This window comes from Ceratina calcarata, unplaced genomic scaffold, assembly GCF_001652005.2.
Source record: "Ceratina calcarata isolate Rehan_Ccalc_2016 unplaced genomic scaffold, ASM165200v1 scaffold49.2, whole genome shotgun sequence".
NCBI lineage: Eukaryota > Metazoa > Arthropoda > Insecta > Hymenoptera > Apidae > Ceratina > Ceratina calcarata.
Genome location: NW_017173325.1, coordinates 476,757 through 492,179, shown reverse-complemented (window position 1 = coordinate 492,179; position 15,423 = coordinate 476,757). Strand labels below are relative to the sequence as shown.

General features: G+C 39.3%; 1 protein-coding gene across 3 annotated transcripts in view; it reads right to left on the bottom strand.

Annotated features, from left to right (window-relative positions):
- dpr1 (defective proboscis extension response 1) overlaps window positions 1–15,423 on the bottom strand; it is a 524,556-nt gene that overhangs the window by 241,491 nt on the left and 267,642 nt on the right. The gene's annotated exons all lie outside the window — the stretch shown is intronic.

Genomic DNA, 15,423 nt, shown 5'->3' with positions numbered 1-15,423 from the left:
TCGATATTTTGAGAAAAAAATTTATTTTTCCGAGATTTTGTCAAGGGATACTAGTAGATAAGGATACTAATTAAATAAATAGACATATGAAAATTGACGAATTAAGATTGTTCATTTTTAACCTGATTAATGTTGTATTAATAGATAATATAAAATGATAACCATAATTAAAGTCTAGCGCTCCTGTTCACTGAAGGGGCATATAAAAAGTAATTGTTCTCTGGGTGAATAATTTTTCCTCACATTCTAACTTGTGGCTTTGATCCGTTGAAAGAAGGACATAGTGTTAACGTGACTCGAAACAATATGCCGTCACTGCATTGTGATAACGTGATGAGATATATGACGCCAATAATAAAACTTTGGCAATCTTCGTTGAGAGCGAAAAAAAAGGAAAAGTTCGGGAATGAAACAACCAGGAACTCTCGTTCGTACGCGGGGTTATGGAAATTCTCGAAGTTTAAACAGATAAATCAAATAATTTTTCGTGGTACTAGAGGAGGAGCCGACGGGATATGGAGAAGTGATTAAACGGGTTGGCAACTGCGTCCGAATTAGAACCGCGGTATTTTAACGTTATCCGATGTTTTATCGTAATTAAAATTTTCTACGGAAAATATCAGCTTTCATCGGAATGAAGCGGCACGTCGGTCCGCGTAACTTGATATTTCGTAAATATTTCAGACAAATTAACTTTGTCCCACGGTTGTGTGTCTCCTCGTTTTCATCCTTTCTCGTTTTCCTTTTAATTGACGTTGAAATAAAATATTCGCCCGTTTCGCTGCACGAAAGTTAAACGGACGTAAATGTTCAAAGCGCAGAATTGCATTTATGAATGCGGACGTTGAATATCTCGATTACAAAGCTTGATGAAACGCAGGTTTTTTTCATTATAGACAAATGAATATGCTATCATGAATGAATCAGTAATAAAAGATTACAACATAAGATGATAGTTGAAATTGAATTTTTGGACGCTTTTAAATTTTATCTCCGTGACACGATTTATCGTCGCGGTGAGGCAAGCGAATAAGGTGAAGAGTGGGTCACGGCACGACGGAAGCCGTGTGACTTTCGAAATTAACGGGAGCCGTTGGTCGAGGCGTTAAATGAAAATTTGAAAGCGCGCGATACTTTGGGCTCGGTCGACGGGAAGAGACGCCAAATATTTGTTAAGTCGAGGGGGCTGTAATTAACAGACGGCCTCTACGTTCGGCCGAGCGCATTGAAATTCAGGAAACGAGTCGAAACGCGTAGCGAGGTAGGACTCTGCAGTGGCCAAGGGAACGAGTAGACTCGAAGACGGAGAGGAGCTGGATATAGCTAAGTGGCTTTATTGCAGGCTGATTTGCAAAGCTGTTCACACCGGAAGACGCCCCGCCGTGCCAGCGCAGTGCGAGGATACTGTGACCCATTAAAGGATATACGCGAAGGAACCTTTTTAACGGTAATGAACGTCCTGTTGTCCTTTTCTCCCAGTCGCTTAAAGGAATTCACGGAATTTTTAACGTTCGATCCGTTTTACTCGCAATATTCACGGTTCCGCGTGACTCCGATCTTCATTCTGATCATGTCGGCGATTTAAGATTAGAATCGTTTTATTCTAGGTCACTGAGGTATTTTCTTCATTACAGTTAAGCAAATTCTTTCGTGCCACAACTCTTCAGAAATAGTTTCTTCGTTAAATTGATTTATTTTCATTACCCTATTTTCTTTACAAAAATTAATAATGAGTAAAACATATAAATTGAGTTCATAATGCACTTCGTTAAAAAAATAAGAAAAAAATATTTCCAATGAAGTATAATTATAAAATATGGTTGAAATTAAATATACAGATGAAGAAACCTTGAATATGTTCTTCGAGACTAGCGAGGGATTACGCATACGACGTTAAAGAGAAACTGTGAAGCTATGAAAAAGTGTTGACCCAACTTACGTTCTACTTTGTTCCAACTTCGACAATGCTCTCGCTAATTATAAGGAGCTAGAAAATTCAGTGAATACGTTCAACCTGGAATTTTTCACTTCCGTTTTTATTCAGGAAGTTCGCCTTACTTTCTTCAACTTTTCCAAGTTTATATCAAGGAGTTAAAGGTGACGCACAATTTTAAGAAGATTGCAGATATACGAGAGTATCCAGAACTAATGGACGGCGTCCCTTATTTATCCAACAATTCAACTATGTATCTGAAACAAGCGTTCGCCTGTTCTACCGAAACAGTCGATATTTTTCCTGTTCGCAACGTGAACTTGGCGAACCAACGGAGGGCCCGGGAAATCCGTGCGTGACGGAATCAGCGATGACGTTTGCACACGGCAACCGGGTGTGTTACGAAATTTTTATCATCGGTCGACGAGCCGTATCCTTGACGTCGGCTTTTCTGTCGATCATAAAAGGTAACGACACGACTGGCCATTCTCATTTCATGGCTCTGCCCTGGATTTTCGTCGGCGCGCAGTCAGAAAAACGCGACCCGCCGGAAAAAAGGCTGTACGATCGCCTGCATAATTCATAAAAGGTGACGCGATGCACGCCGAGCGTGTCAACCCACAAAATGGATCAGGTGCGCAGCTGCGCGTTGATATGTTCAGTTACAGTTCATGGCCCGTGTTACACGTCATCACAGAAAGCGTGTAATGCGTTGCAACTTGTTCACAGCGTTGGTACAGCGTTACGCCGTTTGCAATCGGTAACCAAACTGTTGCAGTCGATCATCATTTATTCAAAGTTTGCACAACAAAATTACAAAATGGCATAAAAAGGGATTAATTGCTTCATTAATATTGTACGGGAAATGTTGCGTCGTTTGAAAATGTCAAAACCTAACAGCGTATTATTTTAATAGCAAGAGGTTCAGATTGTTGAATTGTAATTTAACTTCCATTCATTACGTTCTGAAATCCGACGTTCAAAAGAAGATGGAACTTGTAAGAATACAGCGTCAGCTTTTGCAGTCTTAACTAGCCGATCCCTCAAATGTGGTCGCCGAGAATGAAGGCGCGTCTTAAAGAGGAGCCTCTTGTCGTTAAAGCCTCCGCCAAGAGCCTTAAGAGCACTGAAAACAATGGAAACGATGGACGGGCTGCTGCCCTGACTCCGAGATGAACATCCCCCAGCTTCGGTTTTATCGACGTGGCTCTACAAGTTTTCTCTCCCTATGTGTGTGCATGTGTGCGCACCATGAGTAACGACAACCGCATCGGAGAGAAATAAAGACGCTGATCGAAGGGAATCGGCAAATCCTTTCGGGATCTCGGATCTCTAACTATAAGTAACGTGGCGAAAGAACACGTAGCGAATATGTATAATATAACTATAAGGGGCTGTCTGAACGATGAGAAACGTTTTTTCCCTCGCCCAGTTCCCACGCACGGCCATCCGTTCTTTCCCCGTGTCTCTAGTGGAACTTTCTTCTTCCCCGGACCGTCTCCGCGAAGCCTTCCAAGAGACCAGCAACTTTTTAACTTTCCGCCCGACGCGCAGTGACTAGGGAGAAATTACATAGGAGCTGCGGGAGCACTCCTTTACCGCTGCTAAATATTTATGCACTCCGAAGGTGGCCATACGAAAGCTCGGATTTCGTTGAAATATTTCATGTAAGACTTGATTTATACGAGCTGCTTGATCTGTTACTCAGCTCCCAGCTGATCACGTGAAATGCTTTCACCGAATGTGTTAAGAGTCGCTCGACTTTTGCTCTTACAGAAATTGACTCTCGTATTAATACTAGAATTACTGCCGATTGACGTATACCTACTTCTACCGGAGGGGTCAAAATGAGTTGTTTTTCAAATTAGTAAGTTATTTAAGAAAAGACAGCAATTTTTACATTTTTGTGAGTGAAAATTGTATAATAATCTGATAAATATAATAATAGTAATTTAATAACAATAATTTTCTAAATAATTATGCTTTTAACTTACGTTCCGTAGGAGTCAAAATGACTCATCTCGGTATATGGAGGTATATTGCATAAAATATTACAACAAAAAGACAAAAAAAAGAAACAGAAAATTGTTTTACAGAATTAATTATTTGCATAATTTAGAAAAAGTCATACAAAGATTTAGAAAAGAAAATGTACCGGAAATGAATGATTATAAGAAACGCCATACAAGTCATTATGACCCTCTTTGTAGATTTAGTGTTACAGTAATTAAGGTCCTAGTTCTTTTTTATTATAATGCAATAGAAAAATTGTATATTGTTTCTTTGTTTATAATTTAATTCTGTGTTTCTTATGATATCATAGTTGGCTAGTGTTTTCAAATACAAAATTGTTAAGAGATTCTTAGATCTCACTTGTTGTGGTAAGTCTCCCCAAATAAATATTTTCTAAGGAAATCAGCAATGCATTTCGCTCAACATCGGATCGCGTTGTTTGATCTCGCCTTCGGCTGTTTTGAATCTCTGCAAATGAAACCGGGGGAAATTAATAACCGAGTTGTACCGGGACGAATTTGTAAAAGGAGCGAAAAGTTGAAGCACATCTTCGAAGACGCTGCAAGAGTCATACATTAATAATGAAAATGTATTTGCATATTAATTGCACCGTGGTTATGGTCCACGGAAATGATTTACACGGTGCTCTGGAAAATCATAGTTCGGCTAGAATTTAAATTCCCAACTCAGTTTTAGTAAACATCGTTTCGTTGCGACGAAACTAAAAGTTTCAGAGTTTTCTTAATCTCCTTTAATCAAAATAATGTTTAATTAACTTTCTTGTCAAACATTCAATTTTAATTGCAGTTTTATAGAAAATCAATATAGACATTTTATATATCTCTATTTAAATTCTGCACTGCCTAAATTCCAATTTAAATCTCTTCAATATTTTGGCTTGTAAGTTGCAGCTGATGATTTCTCTTGATTAATTATTCCACTATTTCCTTTAGTTCGGACGCCGCGTCGCACGCGTCTAATCGCATTTTAAAAAACAATTGATGAATTAAACAGCGAGAAGCACTCGTTAATATAAAAGGCTAATCGCGGTTGCGCACGCAAAGGAGGAAGCAAGGCGACCCGCGGCAGATGTCAAAGGCGGAACGATACCGGTACGGGTGAATGAATCAGCAACAAGACTTAAGGTTATTGAATCACGTGAATCTCTGTTAAACGAAGTGCTCCTTTTCTCTGTTCTGTACCACCGCTCCCTTGGTTCCTTTATTTCGCTCGAGTGCCACTTTCCTCTTTTCACCGATTTTGCCCCTCGAAAGATTGAAAGCGATGCGATGCATGTATCACCGAAATCACCTTTCAGTCGTTTAAAATCTCTTGCGAACGACTTGTTAACGATTGAACGCAGCTATCACAAACCAACTTATCTGCGATCGTCCAAATGAAATCGTTTTCCAAGATAATTTGCTCAGTGAATAAACCTGGCTCAAGACATTTCTCAACAGAAAATCAATGGATGTTATTAATATTCGTTCACCCGCTCTGTAATTTCTAATTCAATCGCAGTACCGTTTAATGCCTGGCTTTTAATCCTCTACTCTTTCCTCTATTTTTTTTTCTGACGTTATATTGGCTCCGAGCGACACTGTTTCCCGCGCGTTTGATACGTGCTTGTCTGTTTATATCGCGTCCCACTGTGAGCTACGAAATGAACGGAAACAAGCGCGAAAACCCATCGACCCAGTGACGCGACTCAACGTCGAGTGAGGCGTCACTCAAACGCACGATTCTGTGACTATGCATCGTTGCCGCCGTTGGTTGTAAAATAAATACGCATCCGGCAAAGGGTACACCCGATTCCGCTTATTTTATTTTTACCGCCATTCGAGGCCTTACATCAGCGGCTGGTGATCGAATCCTCGTCGAACGAGCTATAAACTTTGCCAAAAAGGGAGCGAAGGGAGGACGCGGGGCGAAGTTTGTCGGAGGCAAACCGTTTTAACAAACTCAAACCCGAGCCACCGATTTACGATGGCCGGGCGCAAATGAATCAGTTTTATCGATCCGGGCACGCAAAAGGGAATCAGAGTAAACGTCGTTACGCAACGCGCGACGGCGTACTGCTTTATGATCTAATAAAATGTACATCAGTTTGACAGTGGCAGCTGTGGACGGAAAAACTGCTTTTAATGCGTGCAACCGGTTTTACGACTGTACAATTTTTCTCGTATCGCGTGCTTGTTCGCTATTCCTCCCCGGATGAAACCTCCTTTTTATTAGTTGTCTAACGTGAAGCCCTCCTCTTTGATCGACTATCAAGGATCACGTTCACTATACACGAAAAATTCGTTATCCAAAATAGAGAGTAATTTCAACCGAGTTATCGATTTTCGTAGCTGTAAGTAGCGACGAAATGCAAAATCACTCCGTTATTATTTCTTTTATCTTATGCAAATTACTGACGCGCGTTACAGAAATACGAAAACAAAAATTTCGCATTAATTTACTGGATAAACCGATTGCGATATCAGTTTTTTAGTTTACGTTTCAGCCTTCGTGAAATTGAAACAGAAGCTTCTCTAGGGAATCCTGTATTATTCTCAATCGGTATTAAGATTATAATGGAAAATATGGATGACAATATAAACTTGAAGACTATAACGTCAACGTAAAAAATATGAACGCATATTTTTCTTATTACGCTTGTCTTGAAAGGGTAGTTAGTTTCATGACTTCGACTTAAGTAGTTGAATATTACGTACAAGTTTGAAGATAATATGATGAAAGGGATATAAAAAACGTAGTGGAAGTAAGCCTTTACAACTACTTGCGTCGCTAGCATTAGAGCTTAAGAGCTTTTAAGGCCAAGTGTTATGAGTAAAATAATAATAAAAGAAACACTTTAGAAAATATAGAATTGTTTAAGAAGTTTTGAGCACAGCGGCTGTGCATGCGGTTCTGTAAAAAAAAAGTCGCTAATAATTCACGACGAAGGGACAACGACGACGGGGGAGCAGCAACGGTGAAGACGGCCCGCTCCCGAGCGGATCGTATCCGCAGTAGCTGCGAGCCCATAAACTCGTCTTTTCTTGGCAGGGCGGTCGAACTTTTAAGATGGACAGAAGGTGGCACACTTTTATTGCTTTTGGCGTTTCCCGGGAGAGGGTCCGGGACGGGACCGTCGCGCCGCGAAGGAAATTGGAAAAGGAAGAGGGAAGAGACCCTTAGGGCCTCCTAAGCCTCGTCGCCAGGGAACGCAGCCTGCCAGTTGCCATCCCGATATATGGACTTCCAAATTCCTCCCTACTGTTTCGCATTGTCTGATGTAGCGGAAGTACGCCTGTCCATCCTCATTTCGTCAAGAACAACTGACATTTAGGGAATAATGTAGGAGTGTAGTGCCTGATAACCGTGATGGATAGATAGTCTGATTCTGAGTTTCTTTATTAAAACTGCTACTTCGTTTCTACTATAATTTGTCACAGAAATCTGATTGGTAAGCTTGATTATATTTTTACAATAATTTAATGTCTAGAAACAATTTTTATTATCACAGTTATTTGGCTAAGCCGTTTAATTTATTTTTAAACATCTTAATAGAAATTGTTCAATTTTACTTGTTCTCTAAACTCAACCATCTAAATCTCACTTTAAAATTCGGGCATAGTTTCATACTCGCTGTTTAAATTCGAGACACTTATTAACTCGAAGATAAAACAAGTGATAACGCAGCTCATCTGAGTAAATGTGGAAACCGTGTTCCTCGTCGAGCGCTATTTTCGTCCAGAAATGACGACGTCCAACCAGACCCTTCGGGTCCCGGTAAAACTGGCCGCAAAACGTTCTCGGATGTCACCGCAAGTGCTACGTGAGACAATGTTTCACCAGCAAAAGGAAATAGACCGCGCGCCGGATTTCTTCCGGACGCGAGTAGAATGCATGTAAACGACAAAACGCGTTTTAATCTCCTCGCCAATTTAACCAATTTTTTTATGCGACCAATGAAAAACTTCGCAGAATGAGTTGGAATCCATAAAGTGAATGTGGCAACTCGGAATTTCATTAACTTCTTTTAAGTAAAATTAGCTTGGGAGAATTAAATTGCATCAGGTTATCATTTTCCATAGAAGCGTGCGATTTACATTGAGTAATGTTCAAAGTAAAGATACTAGATAAGAACTCGGAGAAAATGCTAATTCATAGCAAAAAGAAGCTAACATAAGTTTCATCTTAAGGTAATTTCCTTGGAAAAAAATGAGTAGGTCAATTTGAACGCAGTCTTAGTTTCGATACTGTTAGTTCTGTACTTGAGATTGCGTTTGAAATTCAGTACAATCTGGGCCGGGGCTGCAGGTGTTAATTGCTTAAAGAAACGTTCGATCGAAGGCTTCTTTAACTCGGAGCCATCGAGAATAGGAGCCGAGGACGCAGAGGAAGGAATTATAAAATGTTATTTTATTAGTGACAGGTGTGCTCGAGCACTGGAGTTTCCCTCGGCGGCCGTAATTACCTCCTTCGCGAACAGCGGCAAAATCCATTTAGTCGATTGGCAATTATTCCCTCGGAATTCGTTCGTTGCATTGCCGACCGGTGGAAACTACCCTGTCAAGTGTTACATGCATATTTAGCTGTGAAATTACACGAAATCCCTCTTTAACCCTCACCATAGGAAATCACAGACGCTCGTGAGAACAGAGTTATCATTATTTATTTAATAAAATATCAAAATTTGGACAAATATCGTGTTTCTTATTAAAAAGAAATTTGTCAACTCAGTTAATTGTTAATCAATTCTTAAAAGAAAAAAAAATTGCGAGACTCTTTGTTTCACTACGCGATCGTTCAGGTACAGATGTGATATAGAAACGAGCGATCGCGAAAATAATTGGAGCGTACAACGAAACCTTGTACACATCTCGTATTAAAGGCACGTTCTTAATTATTTTATTTTACATAACGAAATCCAGTGTTTCGTTACGCGCGAAACAACGGGTCTTGTTTCATTGCAACGAGTTATAAAAAAAAATTAATTTCACCTTCGTCCGACGTGAGAAACTACTCTGCGTGTTACCCGAGCTTGCTCTATCATATTCTCGTTTGAAAAGTTAATTTTGTAACAATTTTGATTACCGAAGCATGTGCGAAATTTATAATCGGAAACGCGCTGATTAAAGGGAGAACCTCAACGTTTCGAATCCTCGTATTCTCATAGTACCTGACATTCTTTTCAACGCCCACTTCAATTGTGAGCGTACTTCATCAGTCTGTAAAAATAAAAGTGATTTAATTGATTCTTAATTCAAGTTCTGTTTTATTCCAGTCCTTCATAAATTAAATTCGATTTAAAGAAAAGTAAATAAAGGAGGAAAAGAATTTTAATCGGTATTCTGTCTTGGTATTTTTTAAACAGCCGGAGTTTAGCAGTTATTCGTTCCTCGGGAGAAGGACTTGAAATCGATTCCGACTAGGCTCATGACCGCTTTTTGTTTGCCATAGAGATTTGCGGAAACGTCTGGCAAGTTTTTACGCTGCCCTCGAAAGTCTCTTGAACTAAAACTATGCGGATTAAATTCGCGAGCGGATAAAACGCTATGAATCAAACCGCGTCAGATTCCTTATGAAAATCCACCAGAGTCATCGAGCTGACTATTATTTCCACAAAAAGCGAGGTATTAATTCTTGAAGCGTCACGTGCCGACCTACGCTACCTACGAACGAGATTGAATTGATTAATTACCCATTCTCGATATCCATGGGAACGTCAATAGCGATTGGGGTGGACAGCGAAGTAATCGTTTTCTAACGCGTTGCTCCAGTCGACTTCGCATCAACCCTCCCTTCGAATGTAATAATATCGACATTTGAATACTCGAATAAGTTTCCGGCTGTAAGGTGGAACTGAATTACGCGGAACCGCTTTCGAAGTTAGAGGCATTTAATTCAATATCCTCTCTCCCGTTGACTGGCATCCTGGTATAGACACAGGGCATTATGTCTAGGCTGTACATGGAACTGCATTGCAATCGGACCGGGTCCCAACCAAGGCGCACTACGTTCCGGGGCATTTGACGCAAATAAGCAATTTGTCGATTGACCTGTTCACAGGTCGACGTCAGGAATTTCCTTGAGCGTTGGTCAGGATATTATTAGTCTGCTCTGGTTCGGATAAATTGTTCCCGTCCACTTACAACCGTAATTTGCATCGAGTAATTATGAATTACCTATTCAACATCTTCCAACAGGTATTTAGATATTTAATTTAAATACAAGTTTCTTGGTCATGCAGTCAAAAATGAATGACAGACGCTTTAAACATTTATTTTCAAAATACCCGGATTTAAATGGAAGATAAACTGCATAAGGAAAAATCAATTGAATTAAGAACCGATTCTCTTAAAGGATTAATTCCAACTTCAGATTACTTATAGATTATCCCAAGTGCTTCTTACAGCTGAAATAGGATTCCCGTTAAAAAGAATTCGCAAGTGATCTGATTTAATTTTCATATCATTTTCACGGGACGATGGTTTAATTCGCAAACCGATTTCAATGATAATGGCCGCTGTGATAAGAGGCGTTGCCACGGAAGAAAATCGGCAAGGTTTCACAAACGAAATTGTTGAACTCCGGGCACGACCCTAGGGAATTGCTGTCAGTCGTTATCCAACGACAGCGGCGAGCCTCTCCGAGGCCGTCGTAAAAGGAAGAAACGAGGATGGATGGCTGCTGGACTTGCTGGAACGTTGTTACGATGGACAGGCTTTTTTACAAGTTTATGCCTGAGCAAGAACGAATTTCATTGTCCTGATGTATCTTCGCAGACGAGTAAAGCCCCTCACCCCTCCCACCTTACTTTTAGTCAATGTTATCTCTTCTTTACACGCTACTGTCTCTCGTATCCCTTAAACATGACACAGGCATGATGTTCTCAGGAATAAAACTCCTTTTTTACAGCCACTAACGTTGGATCAGTGAGCATGTAAAAGGACTCATTACAGGGAGAACCGTAGACAAATGTTGCAAAATATTAGGTCCTCTAAAAAGTACAGAATATTTGATTTAATATTGAAGTTCTCATCTCCTTGGGAAGTCTCTTGGTTATTTAACTATGGGAAGTTTCCGAGGAACAATGTGGGAGAAGAACAGAGTACCTTGACCTCTCCTTCGGCTTGGAAGCCCGCCTGTGGCAATTAAACCGTGAACATTTTTACCCTTTCAAGTGTTGACAGTGTAACTTCAAGTGCAATTAGTAATTTCGACTTTTACGTCAAATATTCGTCTTCTTTATATTGTATTTTCTGGATCCCTGTCGTAAAGGAGCCACTCGAGAACATTTGAACTCTTCTTTGACAATAAGTAGAGGGGATTGATAAAAGCAAAACTAGAAGGCAAGCTTTCTTCTCAAGCACAGATACACATGGTACCAAAGTAGAATCGATTGCTTTGAATAGTACATTACCTATCTTTGTACTTGGAAAGATCGTCAACTCTGGAACCGTTTTGCCATTGGATCATTTCTTCTAGTGAAACGTTTTATTTATATAAGCAAATATAATAAGAATTATTTAGTAAGGATAAGCTAGCGTAAACGTTGCCAGGCCCTAATTATTCCATTTAGTTAAATGTCAAATTTATTTAACACGACTCCTCTCCGAGATGTTGAAACGTAACGGGCAACGTTTGAATTTATTCAACGGGTGTGCGAGCGAGTAATGCAAATTTGCGGATGATAACCGGTGCCAGCTCTCCCCCCAGCCGTGGCAAATTGCGTTATTACATCGAAACAATTTAACGTCGAGTTACAACTAATTAGTGTTATTAATTCGTTACGTGCGACTCTCGGCGTTACGCCGACGACCAACTTCGACGATTATCACAAAAACACGTAGCTAATAAACGGTACCTACGCTCTATTTCGTGTCGCATTAGTCATTGTCGTTTAATTACGAGCAATCATCGTTTAATTAAAACGAACCCTGTGGTAGTCGACAAATCCTTTAAAACAGCCTGTTTACCTTCATTAAGTGATTACATATACCAGTGAATTATGGCCTCCGTTGACAATAATGGAGTTATGACCAATACTCTGATTAGTATATTTAGATAGTTGTTCATTTTTAATCGTTGGCCGTACCATTTAGCTTCGGGCCTTTGCATATTTTCGTCGGAGATGAGATTCTGACCACGAGTCTGATCCGTATTATTCACGTTTAGCATAAAATTATGATAGTGAGTTCGATTCGTGATATTCATATTTCATAGACAATTCTGATCACGAGCTAGACTCGTGAACGTACAGCAAGGGATTAACGAATTGCATAATTCGAATGCACTATAATGACAGATGATTGCTTCATTTTGACGTGGTATAAGAAACTTGCACGTTCTTTTGAACAGAAACTCATTACAAAGCAATTAGGAGCGTAAACGTGGAAAAGGATTTGATACACAGCTAGGAAGTATTTAGTTAGTACGATTAGAACAGTGAAATAGATAAAACGTTATTCGAGTGCTATAAAGATACGTTCCGTATCTTTCATTCTCCTTCGTACACTCATTTGCCTCGCGTTTCCTTTGAAACAGAACGCGAATGTTTTATACCGTGCAATTTCTGCGCAGACGTTCCTAGTCGCTTTCAAAGGATAACAAATTGTAAATCGAAGGAAAAATTGCACTTGTTACGTTTTCTTGACGGAAGGGATTTTATGATCAAAGGACGCGCGTACGTAAATTGAGATACCCGTAAGCTGCCTCAAATGAAACCTCTCTTAGAAAGAAGAAGCGAGGAAGTTTACTTAACAATTTTTATATGCATGAACTTAAAATTATATCTCGTTAGCCGAAGTTATCCAGATTATAATGGATCATGCTATTCTTTAATTCGCTAAACTTTTATAATGTAATTTCGTGCAATTTGACTAAGGAAAAATATAAAGATCGTTATTAATTCGGCTAGAATATCGTTCGTATGGAAAATCTAATGCGGCGATTAATCTCCTGATTTCTCAAAGCTGTCCCCATGGAGGAAGTCCATGAAAGGTCGTAATCCCAGGGAGTTACACTGGCGGGCCGATTAAAGATAAAGTTTAATTGCGGAGCTTAGCGGACACTTGAACGTTGGCCAGTGATTGCGCTTTGGAAAAGGAACGAAGGAAGCTTGGTACGATCATAAAGTTCCGGGAATCGATTGTAATTCCGACGATTGGTCCTCCTTGTTGGCAGCGCCCAGCTGGCGCGCCCGCGAGGAAAGTCGAATCAACCAGGATTTTGTAATCCACGGGAAACGAATCTCTTCTCAGCACCACCACCCCCATCTCACACTCCCCCCTTGTCCCCCGGGCACCGCGTGTCCCTTTGAATGCGCTTGTTCTCAATACAATTTCTTCCCTTCTTACTTACTTCCTCTTTCTCCCTCTCGAGTTTCGAGTAACGACGCGAATCTCGAAACTGCATAGAACTTTATTTTCACGAATCAATTCGCGAGGATACTTCGGGAATGAAAAGAGAAACGTGAAATTGGATAGATCCTGCGGGCAATGCGAATAAATAAATTCCGAAAAGTAGAATGGAATTATACAAAAGTGGCGAATGCGAGACGGGCGGATATCATTTTCAATCGTGAAGGATTCTTTCTTGACAAATTGATTCATTATCCAGATTTGATGCCTCTTTTCCCTAGTTTTTTTTTCTTTATTCACTTTTATGTTATTTGTGAAAGTTCCACTGCACAAACAACGCTTTTCACTTTTACCAGATTAGAAGTAATAGTGAGAGAACTTTGACGAAATAATTATTTCCTATTCCCTTGGTAGCTCCGAAGAGGGTTATGAATGCGAGGCCGGAGCTGAAATCTGTCGATGAAATAAATATGACTCCGGGGCGTTCTCTTGCATTTTACATGCCCGTTGTGAAACTTCGCTACGCGCGAGGAATAAATATGCATGGTTTTGTCGAGCGTCTAATTAATTGAAAAAAATGCAATTCCGCCCGTGCCTGCCGGGCGCGTTAACAACGCGTTTCATTGCAAATCCGCTATTACAAAATCTGATTGTGTAGAATACGAGAGTATGGACGGATTAAACAATAATTGTTAACTTTATCAAAGTATTCTTCGTTAATTGTTTCACAGACGAACCAGAGGAGAAAAGTTTTGCCATTTACTGTATTAAGGAACGGATCTCAGTTAACAAGTTTCGATAATTAATGTCTAGAATCACGCTACGAGGATGTTACCAGAAAGCTGTAGCAGTAAATAATCCACGAACTTTTCGTTTCTTTGGATGGAAAATTTCTTCTTTTGAAATACTGTTTAAGGTTGTATGAAGCCTTACATAAGAACAATGGTAAAGCATTGAAATTTTAATAGTTAGTAGATATTTTAATAAAAGATTGTACAAAATTTTAGAAANTTCTAGTGCCTTTAAAAAATGAACGGTTTTATATCTGAACAATGAATGTCAAAAGCGAGAGACTATAATAATGAAAAATGATTCCTCCCTACCAAGCGAGTTTCATTTCGATATTCCCAGAATCCACAAAATGTTTAATCCAGGATTTAATAGAACTTTTGATTAAACAGGATTTTTAGCCCAGTATTAATTCCACGCGTGTTGCGTTGTAATCACGAAATTTCAACTCGACGCTTCGCTTGTTTCTCTTAATGAAGATATTTGTATGATTCGACATATTGGCGAATGGTCGGAGTTGCAAAGATAGATTAGATAAATCAGTTATGCTACTCGACGTTCTTCTACGGTTTCAAAGTATCGAACTTAATTTAACTTCCGCACGGATTAATTAAAATTTCATAAAGGCGATTACGTAAATGAAGAGTTTCAGGTATTATAAATTGTTCTGTTATGCTAGGAGGTTGGCAAAAATGCTATACTTGAATGACAGATTAATTTCTTGGAGAAATACAAAGTATAATTAAAATTTACACAAATTATAAGAATTTTGTTACCTTAAATACTATCACTCAATTTTATAAGATTTACGGATAGCTCTAACTAAATTGTACCATCTATGAATCATTCAATAATAAATGTTTAATACAAAGCTTTACGTTTCTGAATGCTCCACAAGATTTAGTTCTCTGTTTCTGATTGATGAAAACGTGCCAAGTTAAACAATATCAATCAACATGTTGTCGATAGCTGTACTATCTGTGCTATCAGTTACCAAAACCATGGTGGTAGGTCAGTAGATAAGCAGGACTCGCCTCTTGCATTGATTCTCAGACATCCTGTCAGATGCTTTTACAGGATTGCTTACCATGACCATATCTCGAAACGGTTTAATCTATTGATGCCAAATATACAATTCGACTTCAGTGTGTCACGTTATACTATGGATCATTTCATCATAACAGACTGTATCTCGTTTTCTTTATAACAAAACAATTGCCAAGGGAGAACGTGATTTCCATGCGTTACAAGTAGTATCAATCAGTTGTTGGTCAGACACACTATTCTAAATAATTATAATATCTTTTCGAATACTTGAAGCACAAAACAATTTAA